This window comes from Gorilla gorilla, chromosome 11 (genome assembly GCF_029281585.2).
Source record: "Gorilla gorilla gorilla isolate KB3781 chromosome 11, NHGRI_mGorGor1-v2.1_pri, whole genome shotgun sequence".
NCBI classification, from domain to species: domain Eukaryota; kingdom Metazoa; phylum Chordata; class Mammalia; order Primates; family Hominidae; genus Gorilla; species Gorilla gorilla.
Genome location: NC_073235.2, coordinates 130,743,585 through 130,762,525, shown reverse-complemented (window position 1 = coordinate 130,762,525; position 18,941 = coordinate 130,743,585). Strand labels below are relative to the sequence as shown.

The 18,941-nt window shown below is 38.5% G+C and overlaps 1 protein-coding gene across 3 annotated transcripts in view; it reads left to right on the top strand.

Annotated features, from left to right (window-relative positions):
* Nucleotides 1–18,941, top strand: part of SPHKAP (SPHK1 interactor, AKAP domain containing) — a 206,858-nt gene that overhangs the window by 121,406 nt on the left and 66,511 nt on the right. The gene's annotated exons all lie outside the window — the stretch shown is intronic.

Sequence of the window (18,941 nt, the reverse complement as noted above, 5' to 3'; positions counted from 1 at the left end):
TTTCCAGAAAAAAAGCCATGAACTTGATATTGAATACAGAATTTATTCAGTCTATTCTACACAAACAAGCAGTAGACATATCCCTTCTATCCTATTTAATCTGTTCATTTGCTTTTCAGACCCTTTCTCATAGGGAAGGCATGGTGATGCAGTGGTTAAAAGAACAGACTATAGCATCAGAATTGTCTTCAGACTTTTAGTTCTACTGTTTGTTGATTTTGTGGCCATGGGAAATGAATTAATTTCTCTGCCCTTCAATGTCCTCATCTGTGTGTAAGTACAGAGTCAGGGTCAAGCTTATCTTGTTGTTATGAGGATTAAGTGAGCTAAGTTACATACAAGCACTTAGCATAGAGCGCGATAAATTGTGAAGCTTATTACTACTGTCGCTATAATAATCAACACAGATGGCACTAAGATAAGCCAACCAAACTCACTGAAGGAAAGAATCCTATGTTCTACATCTTTGTACTCCCTGTAACACTGAGCAGACTGCCTTCTGTATCTGCGAAAACATTATTCTTTATTGGTAAGATAAAATGTACCATCACTTCCATATAGTAGCATCTGAATGAATGCTTTTTGCTGTATTTAAGTTTCGTGTTACCTAAAGACAAGAATTGGAGGATAAAGTGGCAAAGAAACCCACTTCTCCTAGTCCACTTTAAGATTCTGTTTTTCAGAGAAAAAAATATCTTTCTTTCCCTCCCTCTCTCCTGGTATAGCAGCCTTTGCAGTCACTGGCTGGCATATTCAGCCAACCCATGCAGTATCCTCTGCAAGACCTTGACTGCAGCTTAGCTTCACTACTTGTAGAAATTGATATAGAAAATGTTTATAGAGAGTCCTTTTATTTACAAGTACATTAAAAAATTACAAAAGTGAGTAAGTAGGGAATGAAAAATGTTATAGGCACTCTGGTGAACGGTTTGGTAACTTCTTAGAAGTTGAATATGTACTTAGCACACAACTCAGCAATCCCACTCCCAGGTATTTAATCGAGTGGAATGAAAATTTATGCTCATGCAAACACCTGCATGCAATGACTAGACAAATGAGTGAATGGATAAACAAACCATGGTGCATCCAGACAGTAGAATACCACACAGCACTAACGGGGAATAATCAACTGATACACGCAACATGAATACAACTCAAATGCATTTTTCTGGGTGAAAGAACCCAGTATGAAAATAGTTACATACCATACAATCGCACTTACATGGCATTCTGGAAAAAACAAAAACAAAACTATAGGAACAGAGAACAGATCAGTGATTGCTGGGGTTAAGTGTAGGGAGAGGGTCTGCCTATGAAAGGCAAGCATCAGAGAATTCTTGGGAGAGTTAGTATTGTTCTGTATACTGTGGTGGTTACAAGAATCTATACAAGTGTAAAACCTCATAGAACTGTTTGCCCAAAAAGCTGAGCTATGCTACATGTAAATTCAAAATGGAACAAAACATTGAAAGTGAATAAGCAGATTCTTCTATTTGGGAATTTATGAACTACTTTTAAAAGACTCTTCTATCTGTTGCCACAGTGCTACATAGAAACTCTTTAAAAGAATGCTAAGGCGAGCACAGAATGCTAGGAAATCTATGTGTAGGTATTAAAGAAGTTAGCACATTGGTTAACGTCTTAATGCATGTTCTGGTTAGTGAACGGGTAGCGGGGCGCAGGTAACAGATCCCTCCAGCAACGTTAACAGCGTGATTGGGGTGCAGAGGAAAGAAAACCCTGGGCGTGTTCAGGAAACACTGTTGGTCTGGTTTGGCTATAATTTAAGGTGCAAGGTTGACAAGCAGAGTACAGTAAAATGTTAATGCCTATCTTGACTGGAAGAGATGAGGATTCAATTGCATAATGTGGGTTATAGTGCAGGTATAATGGCATAATAAACCTGAGGGTTAAAAAATACTAAATGTAACCTAATGTGTGTATAATGAGACATTGTACATATGAGTGTTTAGCATGCAGAGTGACTTTGCTAAGTTTTCTCTAGACATTGCCAAAAAAATGGAAGCTTGACAGGCTGGGAGATGCAGGATGCAGAATGGGCTAGAATGGGGTAGCTGGAGTGGTGGATGTCAACTGGAGGCTTTTGTTTCTGGTCACAGAATGAAGTTCTGAATTAAGCAGTCAGCAGGAACAAAAAAAGAAATGTAGTCCTATCTCAGCAGCTCTGTAGATGTACAAGGAACTGAGACTAAATAAGACCAATTATTAATGGGATGTTGGGGATGGGGACAGGAGTAGAGTGGAGAGAAAAGAAACTGCCCACACAATTATGTCAACTTTCCTAGGGAAAGCATGTGCCACCAGATTATGTCACTATTCATCATAACAAAGCTCCAAACCAAATAAGAGCTTCCAACCGATGGGGCCTTTCTTCTCATTGGCTTCCTAGTGCTTCCAAGATAAAGACAAGCTCTTCAAATTTCCTTGTAGGAAATTTCCCAGCAAAATCTGAAACCTGTTCATCCCACTGGCCTCAATATCCACCATTCTTCTGCTCAGTCCCTGCATTCAACCACTCTTTCTTTCAATTTCTTAAATGTGCTATGCTCCCTCTTTCCAGAAAGCCTTGGCAAATGCTATTTGTTCCCTACCTGGAAACCTCTCTCCATCTTATGGGCTCCCCATGCATTTCCCAGTCCTTGCCCCCACCTTGCCTCCAAGACCCTCAAACCTGTGCTCAAACTTCCCTGTCCTCTCCTCTTTTTTGCATTCAGTGTCCTCTGGCACACACCCCCTGAAGACTCTCTCTTGTAGTTGTGATTTCTCAGTTATTGCTCTCATAGGCATTCAGATATTTTCCCAAGTGATGAATAAAACACTGCATAAGTTTTGAGATGCAGATAATCACATAGAAACACAGAACCCCAGGAAAGGATAGAGTTTTGCTTCACATTTGAATATTTTATTGCCTACTATCCTCAATAAAAATATCATCACTTCAATGATATTATGTCAAGGCATTTTCAGTTCATAATAGATAAGAGTTACATGAATACAAAAAACTATTTAATAATCATTAGCTAAAGTATGATTTATAGTATCTGATTTTAATGCTATGCTCTTTTAAGGTATTATTGAATACTTCTAGAGGACATCACATTTTCTTCATTCATTGTATAGAAGAGAACTTTAAAGAAAGAAATGAGGGATAATGTCAAGTCAGGTTTTGCTTTCAGCCATGCCTCGCTTCCTTATTGTGCAGTGGCATTTGAGAGTGCATGCTTAAGTTGTCAAATGCAGATATTTAATGCAATTTTCTCAGTCCATTGAACAAGTCAGATATGCCTTTCTTGAGCACTGGTGATTCATGATTTTCTTCCTTTCCCAAACCTGGAGACCATCCAGGCTACTCTCAGGAACACTGGTAGGCCAACCCACTTTAAATTATGCCTGAATATATACATGGGCAACCATCCAAAAAAGAAAAGAGGCCTTCCCAATGCAAGCTGCAAAGAGTATAAAGGTAATTCTATCTATCCATACTTTAAAGTTGTCTGATAATTGGTTTAAAAGCACATTTGCCAATACTCTATAAACAAGCTTTTGTTGACTGCATTTACTCCCTGTGGAAGTGTGATTTCCTCTGGCTTGTGCTCATACATTATGTAATACTTCCTGGAGAACAAAGATACATTTTTTTTTTGGCTCATTTACTTTATCCCCTTGTTCAGATTTTGAACTGAAAAAGAAACACTTAAGAACCTCTCAGGTCAGAAAGAATGAGTATTGCTAGCTCAGTGCCTAGGGAAAGCAGGTACCTCCAGGTTATGCCACGACTTCACTGTAACATAGCTCCCAACCAAAGACAACCAGAAGGGATGGTCCCAAAAACACAGACATGGGCCAAAATGGGACATTTGATATGGCCACTTCAATATCTCTACATGTTCCTCTGTGACCTGGCCATTCTTCAATTAGCAGTTATTTACTGATCATCAGGGTGCTGTGACTTTGATAGGTGCTGGGCACATAGCGACAGACCATGGCCCCTCTCTTCATGAGTCCACCTTCTAGTTGAGAAAAAGCAGGAAATAATTAAACAACCGTTTCTATAAATTGTGATAATGGTGATGAAGGAGAGGCACAAGCTGCTGTGAGAGACAATAGTAGGAGAGTGATTCAGAAAGATTACTTTGAGGAGATAGCACTTAAGAGAAGGTCCGAAAGATGAGAAGGAATATATGCATCACCGTTTCTAAGCTTCATCCTGTCATTGAAGATGGAGCAAGGATCTGTTGCGCACAACACAAAAATCCATCCTGATAGCAACATCAGAACTATCTCATCAAACTGGCATCAGCCATTTCTCACCCCTGGGATCTGTGGATTGCTGGAGACAGTAGCAGCAATATGCCCAATGAAACTGGAGGAGCAATCTGGAATCCTGGTGTCTTGAAGATTCATGCTTAAGTTTTTAAAAATACTGTTGGAATTTGCAGGAGGAGGTTTGCCATTAAGCACAGCTTTCATGGGAGTAGTAGATTTTAGATGGCAGCTGAGGCTGCCATCACTGGGAATCCCAGTGCCATCAGCTGTCATCAGTATGCAATAGCACTCTCTAAGAAAGGGGTCGCCAGCTCCCCTTAACCTCTGAGCTGGAACTCTCACTTGAGAATCTGTTGTCGTCACTGTTAATACTTTCTATAGTCATGGTGAGTGCAGGGAGGAGCAAAAATCTCCAAGGTGCCAGAAGCAGCAGTTAGTTTTTGGAGTCTCCCCCACCAGACACTTCATTGCTTAGGGCTTCCTCTACAGATATAAGAGAAGTAATGGCATGAACCAAGGACCTGGGAATGAACCTTCCCCAGTGAGGGGGGAAAAGGTGGTGATGCTGTTAATTACTTGGCATTTCAAACTCATACTATCATTTTGCTTTGTTTTCCATTTAGTTTTAATATGCTCATTATCTGTTACTCTTATTACTCTACCATTTATTTTTCCCCTTTCTTATCTTCTCCATTTCTCTCCTCATTGACATGGTCATTCTAGGAAACAAATAGGCTTAAATTTGCTTTATCTTCAATCATCTTCTATCTGTCCCTTGATCCTACAATCTTTCGAACCACCTTTTTTTTTTTTTTTTTTTTTTTGGAGTGGAGTTTTGCTCTTTTTGCCCAAGCTGGAGTGCGATGGCATGATCTCAGCTCACTGCAACCTCTGCCTCCCAGGTTCAAGTGATTCTCCTGCCTCAGCCTCCTGAGTAGCTGGGATTACAGGCATGCACCACCACGCCTGGCTAATTTTTTTGTATTTTTAGTAGAAACGGGGTTTCACCATGTTAGCCAGGCTGGTCTCGAACTCCTGACCTCAGGCAATCTTCCTGCCCAGCCTCCCAAAGTGCTGAGATTACAGGTAAACCACTTTTTATATCATAAGTTTTCACTCCATCTAGAATAGAATGGTAGGTAAGACGTCAGTATACTAATTAACCGTCCCAACTCTCCCCACACTCAATGAGTCTTGGGCAAGACATTTAATAGTTCAAAGCCTCCATTTGCTTTTCTATCAGCAGATAAGCTCTTAACTCCAAATACACATCAGAGTCACCTGGGACCTTTTCCAAGGTGCTCTCATGCCCAAGTCCCACCTTTAGAAATTCTGACTGTGGAGGTTAGTGAACCAAACGTGTGTATTTTATGAATCTCCCTGGAGAATTCTGAATCTCCTCTCTTCCCTTCCCCAGTTGAGGACACCTAAATTATTTACTCCCTAAAGTTATCTGATTACAAGTCTGTAATTAAGTGATTTATTGACAAACTTCTCAAAATGTTATTCTATACTTCTATTCTATACCATTCTACACTTTCTCCTGGCAACTCCTCAACCCATTGCAATGTCTCTTGCCCAAACCCTACAATTTTCTTAAATTTTGCTCTTCCATTGTCATCTACATGATTCTCCCACCAGAGAAAATACCCTACTCTCACCCTCATATGCACTTTATCTAAAGGGAAATATTATTATCGAAACAATTAAGGATTTTTCAAAATGCATAGAACTTTTTGACCACTCCTTCCTTTCTCCCACCATGTGATAATCAAATCCTCTCCACGTTGTCTCTGAAAGGCCTGCTTACTCTCTTCTGTTGTATTACCTTGGCCACTTCTACTGCCTATATCCAATGATTTCCTTTGTACTCTTTTTCCCCATCACTGCCAAGACAATCATTTCAATGCAATAAATGAGGAAAAATGTATTAGCTTAAGAGCTGGCACCAGAATTCCATTCTGAAGAAATCTTGTCTTTGATGGAAAGAAATGTTTGAAGCAATGCATTAAACATAGGTGATTAAATACATTAATTTATCTCTGTTCCCTCCTGAAACCACACTTAAAGTAGAACAAACAAGGTATAAAACCACAAAGGACAAAGAAAATGGGACAATGGATGAGAGATGTGAAATTTTCAGAAAATGGAAACCAAATGTATTGTAGCACAGATAAGAATGCTAAATACATTACAAGACTTCAGAGGGAAATGCCAAGTCATTTCACATCTAAAAATCCAGGAAATAACTAATAATTTGAAAATAGGTTTTAGACTTAGTGAAGTAGCAGGCACATAACCAGGACTCAACCAGTAGTTTTTCAATAAATCAGAGGTACCAAAGGTTTATTCCACAGTAATGCTAGCCAGCATCCAGAGAAAAGTAGGGGAAATTATAGGCCTGAAAAATGAGTTTGAGTGAAAATCTGTCCACTAAGACACTCCCCCCAGCCCCTGTGTACCACCAAGATCCAAGAATGCTGTAAGCCAGATTTTAACACCCATGCCCAGGCAATAAATTAAAGAATTCCTCTCTGGAGAAACAGATTCGTTGCAGGAAGTACAACCTAAACATTGTAGACTGAATGCTTGCATTCCAGTGAAATTAATATGCTAAAGCCCTAATCTCAGCATGACTGTATTCGAAAATAGGGCCTATTGCTTCTCAGCTTTTCGTCTAAGATCAAGTGCAGAGATAGGGTCTTTGGGTGGTGATAAAGGTTAAATGAGGTTATGAGAATGGGGTCCTGATTTTATAGGGAGGGTGCCCTTATGAAAAGAAGAAGAGACACCAGGGGGAAGAGAGATAAGAGCTCTCTTTCCACCACGTGATAACACAGCAAGAAGATGGCTGTCTACGAGTCAGAAAGAGAGCCTTCAGCAGGAATCAAGTCAGCAGGCACCCTGATAAGTCTAGCCTCCACAACAATGAGAAAATAAATTTCTGTTGCTTAAGCCGTTCATCTAATATATTATATTTTGTATGGCAGCCTGAACAGATTAGCTCTTACTATACGAACTATAGTAAGAAGTCTCCTAAGGATATGACTGGGTCCCTTCCAGTCAACCTAGAGAGAAATCCATTAGTTAACAAGCACCACTCAGGGGCCTCAAATCTGTTCATCATTCTTAAATATAAATGTATAACAAAGGACAGAGTTTTTAAACGCTCTAACATAAAAGGAATAAAACAAAACATCAAGACTCCAAAGAAAGAAAGAGAAAAAGTTTTAGGGAAAAAAGTAACCTCTCCACAAATAAAGAAATATCTAGAATGTTTATCATTCTTAAAAAGTGTGGATGGGAGACAGCTTTAGGTATTGCTTATTTGAAAAGAGTCTTATTCTAACCCTCACTTTTGATTGATAGGTTGACTCGTATAGACTTCCAGGTTGCAAAAATTATTTTACTCAAAATTCAATGATATTGCTCTGATGTCTTTTGGCTTCCAGCACTGCTATTGAACAGTGTTATATTGTTCTGATTCTTTTTGTTTGTTTGTGTGGCTGTTGTTTAAACTGGAAGCCATGATAATCCTCTCTTTATCCCTGGTATTCTAGAATTTCATGATGCTAAGAATTAGCATTGACCTATTTTGTGAGCTCTTTTAAGCAAAACTTTTCAGATCTGAAATATTTTCTTATGTTTTATTCATTCTGTCCCCTCCATTTCCAATGTTCTAACTCTACCATTGCCAATAGAAAATAGATTGGATGTTGGATTTCTTGAATTGGGCTTTAGATTTTTTATTATTTCCTCTTTTTTTTTTTTTTTTTTGTTCTTTCTGGAAAATCCCCCTTGACTTTATCTTCCAATACTTCAATTAAATTTTACATTTTTGGCTCTCATAATCTTCAAATCCACACCACCTTTTATTATATTGAAACAGAAAATAGAGAAAAATACTTATTGGAGCTCACTTTTGTTGGGCGAGAATTGGTATGGTCTAAATGTTTGTGTAACTCCAAAATTCATACGTCAAAATAATCTCCAGGGCAGTGGAGATAGAAGGTAGGGCGTTTGGGGGTTGACTAGGTCATGAAGGCTGAACTCTCATCAATAGGATTTGTGCCAGTACAAAAGAGGCCTAAGGGAGCTGCTAGGTGAGTAGATGAGGATGAAGCAAGAAGGCATTTATGAGGACCAGGCCCTCGCCAGACAGGAAATCTGCCAGTGTCCTGATTTTGGACTTCCCAACCTTCAGAACTTTGAGAAATATATTTGTTTTATTTAAATATTATCCAGTGTAAGGTATTGTGTTATAGCAGCCTGAACAGACTAAGACAAGAATCAACCATTGGGTTCTAATAATAGCAGTAGACAGCAGTGTACTTCACCTGGGTCTTCAGGTTGTTTTACAGTGGGGTCAGGGGAGCAGCTTACCTAGGCTAGGCAGGCATTTCTGGATCTGGGTGTTCTGTGTGTCTTTCAACCCCACTTGAACCAGTGGTCTAGCTTCAGAGCATGTTCTTATCAGGGCAATGGCAGGCATAAGCACAAAGAGGACAAGTCCACCCCACAGGCATATTTCAAATTCTTGCTTGCATTTCATGGACTAACGTCCCCTTAGCCAAAGCAAGTCATGCAGCCAAACTCAAAGTTAAGGGGCAGAAAAGTAGATTTTTTCCTATGGATATAGAAAAGAATGAATATTGAATGAACAATAAGTCAATCTGCTGCATAAGGCAAAAATTAAATCAATAAAAACAAGTTTTAGGTAAAGGAAATATTACAATATACAATGTAGTCCCTACTGAACAATAATTACCTGATCACAACAAGGCAAACACTAAATATTCATTTGCCCAAAATTGTGATATAACAATTCCGAGAAGAAGCAGAGAAAGTGGAGTGGGTGGCCAGGTGCAGTGGCTCATGCCTATAATCCCAGCACTTTGGGAGGCCGAGGTGGAGGATTGCTTGGGCCCAGGAGTTCAAAACCATCCTGGGCAACATAGCAAAACCCTGTCTCTACAAAATATACAAAAATTAGCCTGGTGTGTTGGTGGCAGCTGTAGTCCCAGCTACCGGGGAGGCTAAGGTAGGAGGACCACCTGAGCCCAGGAAGTTGAGGCTGCAGTGAGCCAAGATTATACCACAGCACTCCAGCCTGGGCAACAGAGTCAGACTTTGCCTCAAAATAAATAAATAAATAAAGGTGGAGTGGGGGAATGTAAAAGGCTGATTAATAAGTAAAAGTATACACTTAGATCACTTAGATAGAAGAAATAAGACCTGGTGTTCAATAGATCAGTAGGGTGACTAGAGTTAACATTAATCAATTCTACACTTCAAAATCGCTACAGGAAAAGAATTCAAATGTTTCTAGCATAAACAAAATATAAATATTGAAGGTGATAGATATTTCAGTTACTTTGATTTAATTATGTGAATGTATCAAATTATCACATGTACCCTAAACACAGGTACATCTAATATGTATCAGTAAAAATAAATTTTTAACAAATCCACCATTGATGAGCACCTAGGGTGATTCCATCCACATATGGTAAAAATTAAATCGGTAAGAACAAATTGTAGTTAAAGGAAATATTGTGAATAGTGCTGCTGTGAACATTCAAGTGCATGTGTCTTTGTGGCAGAATGACTTATTTTCCTTTGGGTTTATACTCAGCAATGGGATTGCTGGGTTGAATGGTAGTTTTAAATTATTTGAGAAACTTCCAAACTGCTTTTCACAGTGGCTGAATTAATGTATTTTTCCCATCAACAGTTTATAAGTGTTCCTTTTCTTCAAACCCTAACATCTGCTATTTTTTGGCCTTTTAATAGTAGCTATTCTGACTGATGTGAGATGGTATCTCATTGTGGTTTTGATTTGCATGTCTCTGAGGATTAGTAATGTTGATCATTTCTTCATATGTTTGTGGGCCACTTGTACGTGTTTTTTTGAGAAGTGTCTGTTCATATCCTTTGCCCACTTTTTAATGGGGTTATTTGTTTTCTCTTGTTGAGTTATTGCAGTTTCTTGTAGATATTGAATATCAGACCTTTGTTGGATGTTGGAGTTTGTGAAGATTTTCTCCCATTCTGTAGGTTTTCTGTTTACCCTGGATAAAGAAAATGTGGTACATATATACCATGGAATGCTATGCAGCCATAAAAAAACAATGAAATTATATTTTTGCAGCAACATGGGTGCAACTGGAGGTCATTATCCTATGTGAATTAAGGCAGGAACATAAAACCAAATACCACTTGTTCTCACTTACAAGTAAGAGCTAAACATTGGGTACATATGGACATAAAAAATGGGAAGATCTGGGGACTGCTAGAGCAGGAAGAGAGGTGGGAGTCCAAGGGCTCACAAAGCTACCTATTAGGTCTTATGCTCACTATCTGGGTGATAAGATTCATACCCCAAACTTTAGCGTCATGCAGTAAGCCCATGTAACAAGCCCGCGTGCACATGCACTCCTTAAATCTGAAATAAAAACCAAATTATTGTAAATAAATACATAAATAATTTGAAGTGCCAAAAACCTCATTGTTTATAATGCAGCAATGTCTCACATTTGTGATCAATAAACAACAGTATACTGGAAGAAAGAGAAGTTAGTTTGGGAAGGGAATCACACTTTAGAAAGTGTGGGGCAGAAGGCAGATATTTTTCATTAAGAGGCAAACTGTGCATGTGTATTACTTACATAGTTATTTAAAAGATTTTAAATAGCACAGATTTTTTAAAGTTAATTATGTTTAAACATACATTGATAAGTGTTTGGAGAAGTAACAGTAACACAACAAAAGTATTTATTGAGCACTTCCTGTGTTTTAGACTTTGTAAGCTGTATGTGTTTAAACCCTTCCAAAAATCCTGTGAGATAGGTACTGTTGTTTTCCCCATTTTATGGGCAAGGATATGGAGCCTCCTAGTGGTTGCATAATTTACACAATCAATAGGAGCAGAGCTGGGATTGGAGCTGGGCTCTCGAGCACCGTCCCACACTCCCTTTCCCGGTCTGGGGGTTGGTGTCAGTGCAATCGCGTGTTGCTTATAGACAGGAATGCATCCTGAGAATTGAGTCATTAGGTGATTTTGTCATTCTGCAAACATAGAGTGCGCTTACACATATCTATAAGAAACTGCAACACCTCAACAAGAAAAAACAACCCCAACAAAAAGAGGGCAAAGGATATGAACAGACACTTCTCAAAAAACACATACAAGTGGCCCACAGACATATGAAGAAATGAACAACATTACTAATCCTCACAGCCTACTACACACCTAGGCCATACGCTGTAGCCCGTTGCTTCTCGGCTACAAACCTGTACAGCAGGTTACTGTTCTGAATACTGTTGGCAATTGTAACACAATGGTAAGTATTTGTGAGTCTAGAGATACCTGAACATTAAAAAAATTACGGTAAAAGTACAGTATTATAATTTTACGGGAACACAGTCATATATGCGTTCTGTCATTGATAGAAATGTCATTATGAGGTGTATGACTGTACTTCAGCAAAGAAACAGTTCTACATGATAAAGAGAGGAGAATTTAGAGCTCAAGGACTAGCCAGGAGGGAGTAGGTGAGAGATGAGGTGGAGTTGAAAGATTAAAGAGAAAAAGGATAATGGTAAATAGGTAAATACCCCCCACCCATCTCCACCCCCCCCTCTTTCACCAAAAGGTATTCAGATAACCTGCTAAACTCAAAGACTTGAAATGAATGATTTATTTTTCTATGTAAACCAAAGAAGTGACTGAGTTTTACATCAGGGTTGATCTCCTGTAAGCAAGCTAACCTTGTGGAAATCTTTTGAGGGTGCTCCAATTTCGTGGCAGCAAACTGATGAATTAAAGGTAATCAAAAGGGATTTCAAGGAGCATGGTGTCCCCTTCAGCCGCAGCGGACAATTAGGCAAAAATAAGATACAACTTTTTTCTCCTCCTCGCTGTCTTTAGAAGTAAATCTTCTGTCACTCCCCAGTATTTAAAACGGAAAGCACAGAATCTTATCAAGACAATGGAATCTTCACCTACCAACTTTCTCTCCCAGTGTACTCTCCTTTCCACGTTGAATCCTAGATTAACTCATTCAAAACCCCAGCTGGTCTTTCTGAATTTCCGTATCTTAGAGCACACCCATTTTCTTTTGTCCAGACTTCAGTATCAATTTTTAGTTTGTACCTCTGTTGTAGCACTCACTGGAGTCTGTCTTCATTTACAGCTGTCTGATTTCAAGTTTCAGATCATCACACAGTTAGACTAGTTTAGCCCACCAAACTGCAAGGAACCATGACCATCTCGTTCATCTCATCACTGCATGCCACACCTAGCTCTGTGAGCACAGAGGGGCTGTCCTTAAGTGTTCTTTAAAGGGATAAGTGAGTGAGTAAAGTGAATGAATGAATGAATGGACACAAATTAATGAATGAAGTAGCTGTGGGGCTTGGCATGTTTTGCTTAACTTATCTGTAATTCAGTTTCTTTACAGGTAACATGAGAGAGTTGAACCAGGTTTTTTTTTTTTTTTTTTTTTTTTTTTGAGATGGAGTTTTGCTCTTGTTGCCCAGGCTGGAGTGCAATGGTGCAATCTAGGCTCACTACAACCTCTGCCTCCCGGGTTCAAGTGATTCTTGTGCCTCAGCCTCCCAAGTAGCTGAGATTACAGGCACCCGCCACCACACCCAGCTAATTTTTGTATTTTTAGCAGAGATGGGGTTTCGCAGTGTTGGCCAGGCTGATCTCAAACTCCTGACCTCAAGTGATCCGCTCACTTCGGCCTCCCAAAGTGCTGAAATTACAGGCATTAGCCACTGCACCTGGCCTGAACCAGGTAATTTTTAAAGTAACTTCTTGTTCTCAAATTCTGTGATTTTATGTTGAAATAAAAATACAAGAAACACATTTTCCTACATATACTCACTTATATTTTGGAGAGTTATTCCACTTTTGTTTGTTATCTCATTCATGTACTGATACTGAAATTTAAAAATGTATTTGGCAGGAACTATTTGAAGCCCAAGAATATTTTTTATGCTTTTATTCTGCTTTCAGGTGGGAAAATGTTAACTAGAAGTTAACATGTGGAATCATAATGAGGTTGGGGAATGCCAAAAGGATAAACTTCAACGCTCAGCTGCCCTTGCCCAGATAGTGTTGTCTCTTCTTGCCCAAGGAGGGGGGTCTTTTTGAGGCTTTTCTGAAGGCCCTGAATAGAGGGTTCACATATCCTTCAATTACCTCCTGGAATTCTCAGTCTCAGACAGGAAAATAGAATGATATTACAAAGAATTTTTCTTTGTTCTTTTTGTTGTTGTTTTTTCCTGAATATACTAAAGCCAGATTAATGAGTGCTTCAGGGAATAAAGTCAGAAACATTGAAATATGAAAGAAACAAACAAAAAACTCAGTTCCCTATCCTGTAGCTGTCAATGATTTTTGGTAGCATTAAAGAATATGAAGTGTTGGCAAGCTTTTTGAATCACCTATTTATTTTTAATACTTGGTTCCACAACTGGAATTTAAGTGCAAAATTTATTCATCACAACTTAGCAGCCTGAGCTCACTTAAGCTACTGCTTGCATCGTAAAGGCCGTTTTTCTAAAAGTCATTGCCTAAAACAAGTGAAGTTCAGGATATACATCGTTTTTACCAACAGAGACCAAAAAAAAAAAAAAAAAAAGAATAACAACAGTATTCAGCATGCAGAAAATGTTTTGAAACACGGATTTTTATTGTTTTAGTTTACTTTGAAATATTTAATGAACAAACAAAAATTGCATATATTCAGGGTATGCACTTTGATTTGACCTATGTATACATTGTGTACTGATTACTGCAATCCAATTATCACAGCCATCACCACCCATAATTACCGTGTGTGTGTGTGTGTGTGTGTGTGTAGGGGGTGGGGTGAAGGCAATTAAAATCTGCTCTTTATCAAAATTCAAGTAAACAATATAGTACAATTAAGTATAGTCGCCATGCTGTGCATTAGATCTCCAGAACTGATTCATCTTAAAACTGAAAGTTTATTCCCTTTGACCAATTTCTCCCCATTTTTCTCATCCCGCAGCCCCATGCAATCACCATTCTACTCTCTGCTTCCGTGAGTTTGGCTTTTTTAGATTTCACGTATAAATGAGTTAATACAGTACTTATTTTTTTGTGCCTGGCTTATTTCATCTAGCATAATGTCCTCCAGATTCTATTTTTTTTCTTTTTTTTATTATTATTATACTTTAAGTTTTAGGGTACGTGTGCACAATGTGCAGGTTTGTTACATATGTATATATGTGCCATGTTGGTGTGCTGCACCCATTAACTCGTCATTTAGCATTAGGTATATCTCCTAATGCTATCCCTCCCCCACTCCCCCAACCCCGCAATAGTCACCGCTGTGTGATGTTCCCCTTCCTGTGTCCATGTGTTCTCATTGTTCAATTCCCACCTATGAGTGAGAACATGTGGTGTTTGGTTTTTTGTCCTTGCGATAGTTTGCTGAGAATGATGGTTTCCAGCTTCATCCATGTCCCTACAAAGGACATGAACTCATCATTTTTTATGGATGCATAGTATTCCATGGTGTATATGTGCCACATTTTCTTAATCCAGTCTATCATTGTTGGACATTTGGGTTGGTTCCAAGTCTTTGCTATAGTGAATAGTGCTGCAATAAACATACGTGTGCATGTGTCTTTATAGCAGCATGATTTATAATCCTTTGGGTGTATATGCAGTAATGGGGTGGCTGGGTCAAATGGTATTTCTAGTTCTAGATCCCTGAGGAATCGCCACACTGACTTCCACAATGGTTGAACTAGTTTACAGTCCCACCAACAGTGTAAAAGTGTTCCTATTTCTCCACATCCTCTCCAGCACCTGTTGTTTCCTGACTTTTTAATGATCGCCATTCTAACTGGTGCGAGATGGTATCTCATTGTGGTTTTGATTTGCATTTCTCTGATGGCCAGTGATGAAGAGCATTTTTTCATGTGTTTTTTGGCTGCATAAATGTCATCTTTTGAGAAGTGTCTGTTCATATCCTTCACCCACTTTTTGATGGGGTTGTTTGTTTTTTTCCTTGTAAATTTGTTTGAGTTCATTGTAGATTCTGGATATTAGCCCTTTGTCAGATAAGTAGGTTGCCAAAATTTTCTCCCATTCTGTAGGTTGCCTGTTTACTCTCCAGATTCTATTTTAGTAACTAATTAGCATCATTGTCAAAGGAAACAAATATGAAAAACTAGTTGTTATCCTACTTACTGTAATAGATGTTCCCTCTCGTATTTTGTTTTGTTTTTCTCCAATTACTTTTTCTATGTATTTATTCATTATGTGTCAACTATAGTTCGCAGAATTCCGTTTTTCTAAGGCTTGAATTTAATGGTCATTTTTTTTGAAAAGTGAGTTACCTCTCAACATTTGGCAGTCTGTTAGAAGATTTAAATTAATGAGTCCCTAAAGCGTCCAATCTATAGGGACAGTAATTCAGATACATGCCTTGGGCTAAAGTTTTCATATGCAGACCTGGAGCAGGCCAAATAGAGTGGTTATTAGAGTACCCGTGAAACTAAGAACCACTTGATGTCTTTTATTAATATAGATATTCAATCTGGATAGTTCCGTTAAAAAAAGAAGCACCTCTCCTGCATTTGCAACTATATTTTAGGACTAAATCCTCTAAATATTTTTCTACTTCCCTATGTAGAGTCACTCAAGTTGTGCCTTTAGTCATTGCTTTGAGTTGTTGGGATTTTTAATAAATTTTACCTATAACAATGAGATTGCAGCATACTTAATTATTAAAGATGCACAAAGTGTTTGCTCAATTATACCTGAGGCTTCTTGGAGAGGTTAAGTTTGGAGTTATTTAGTAGTTTGGTTGTCAAACATATGAGAGATGAACGTTAGATGTTTGGTTTAGATAAACTATTTGCATTTTAAAATTAAGTTCACTATCACTTATTCACCATGATTCTAAGTATATAAATTATCTTTTATCTATTCTAAAATAATTGAGCTGTTCAGATTACACACATGACTTTCTACCTTTTCTTTTTTCATATTTTCTCTGTGCAAATGTGTATGACTTTCAGAAAAGAGAGAAAGCAACCACTAGATGTTACTATGTTTTATTACTTTAAAGGTGAAAAAAGTCTTTAATGGAAGCTTAGTGGAAGAGTTAAAACATAAAATTCTACAAAATTGTAAAGCATGCAATATTTATGTTCAATTTATCATGTCTATGGCATTTTTTCTTACACCATAGTCAAAGTTAGGTTGTCTCATTGTACCTGAGGAAGATTTTTGTCAATTATTTGATTAGCTTTTTAACATCAATGAAAACTACATCCTTGGCCAAGTGCAGTGGCTCACACCCGTAATCCCAGCACTTTGGGAGGCCAAGATGGGCGGATCAGTTGAGGTCAGGCGTTCAAGACTAGCCTGACCAACATGGTGAAACCCTGTCTCTACTAAAAATACAAAAATTAGCCAGGCATGGTGGCACGTGCCTGTAGTCCCAGCTACTCGGGAGGCTGAGGCATGAGAATTGCTTGAACCTGGAAGGCAGAGGTTGCATTAAGCCTAGATCATGCCACTGCACTCCAGCCTGGGCGACAAAGCGAGACTCCATCTCAAAACAAAACAAAAAAGTGCATCCTCAACTAACTCTTTTTAATGTTTAAAATAAAGCTAGCCTATATATCCTTTCATACATTGTGTTGAGAAATTGAAATTATGCCTTGGATTCACGGGTTTCATCTGCACATACAAGCTGGCATTTGCTCATTCTGATCCAATATTTTTTTCTCTAATAATAAAGGATCTATTGTCTGCAGGTCTATAAGTTCTCTCAGTATTATTCATTTTTGAAATTTAATCAGCAGTAATGACTAGGAAATGGTTGATATTTTTAACATGTCTATATTTCCGTTTTAAATTGCAGTCTTTTTGTAATTTCATGTATGTAGTTGGATACCTATTGTGCATCTCTTGCAATCATTCCCTGGTATTATAATACATGATAACAGGCAGCACCCATAATGCTGGCACCCATTTATATCCATTAAGTCATAAACGCCTCTGGGAACAAGATGGAAGTCTTTTCTTAATTAAATGTTCCATAGCCCTGAAAAACAAAATAACGTTCGGTTCTTATACGTAAGTAATAAAGGTTTAGAAAAGGCAATTTAATGTCTTAGGTCAGTAGATAACATTTATATAATTAAACAGAAATAAATACTTATGCCAAGTAAATAGAATTTGGGTGGCAGAAAAAATAATTACAGGCAAGGAGCCAAATTTTAATTGTTTTATGTTCTCAGAAATGGCGGTTCTTTATAAATATTCTATCTCAGTCACCAAAAAACTACATATTACATTATTCTATTTATATTAAATTTCCAGAACAAACAAATCTATAGAAATATAAAGTAGATTAATAGTTGCCTAGGGCTCGGAAAAGGGTATTTTGGGGAAATGGAGAATGACTGCTAATGGATATAGCTTCTTTTAGAAATGATGAATATACTAAAAGTTATTGAATCACACACTTTAAATGGATACGTCATATGGTATGTAAATTAGATCTGAATAAAGCCATTATCTTTAAAAAATAAATATATAATAATAGTAAGAATTGATAAATAATTGAGTAAATATCCTCAGGCCCCAACCCAAGAGATTTTGATTAAATAGTTGTGGTTCAGAGCCCAGGAACATACAAGTGTAAGAACTCCGTCCAGATGATTCTGATGTGCCATGCAGGCAGGTTAAGTGCTCCTACTCACAGAGCCCGTTGGTCTTCAGACCTAAATGCAGCTCCTTCCAGGAGTAAGCCAGTACTTGTGATGCTCCATTGGTTGTTTGTTTGCACGATTGCTTGTTTTTATGTTGTTGTTGTTTGTTTGTTTCTTTTTCTTCTGCTCTTTCCTACTTGGGCCCTTTAATTTCCACTTTCACTTTCTTCTCCCTTTTCCAGGAAACAAGAGTAGTCCTCATAGTTATGGTTGGGCCTTAAGACTGCCGACTAGTAAAGATGATTAGCTGCTCTGTTTCTAAGACTCACCTGACAATTCACAAGCCACAGGACATGGCTCCCATCTCCTTTCCTCACAACAGCATAGGAGCTGAGAGCAGAGCCAGCGTCTGCACATCCCCTCCCACGGCCAGTGTCCTCCGCTCCACATGACCACCTAGATTCATTCGGCAAATCTGCACTGTATTACATAGAGTAATACAATTACTCTAAGCCAAGGTTATACCCTCTAGTGATCATAAGATTTCAAAGAATGTAGAACTGTTTTCTTCTTTTTTTTTTTTTTTTTTTTTTTGAGACAGAGTCTGACTCTGTCACCCAGGCTGGAGTGCAGTGACACGATCTCTGCTCACTGGAACCTCCTCCGCCTCCTGGGTTCAAGCAATTCTCCTGCCTCAGCCTCCTGAGTAGCTGGACTACAGGCACGCACCACCACGCCCGGCTAATTTTTGTATTTTTAGTAGAGACAGGGTTTCGCCATGTTGGCCAGGCTGGTCTTGAACTCCTGAATTCCTGTGATCCACCTGCCTCGGCCTCCCAAAGTGCTGGGACTACAGGTGTGAGCCACTGTGCCCAGCCCAGAACTGTCTTCTGAACAAATACTTGGAGAATCCTGATTTAACTTTCCTAAGAGCGCTTGGA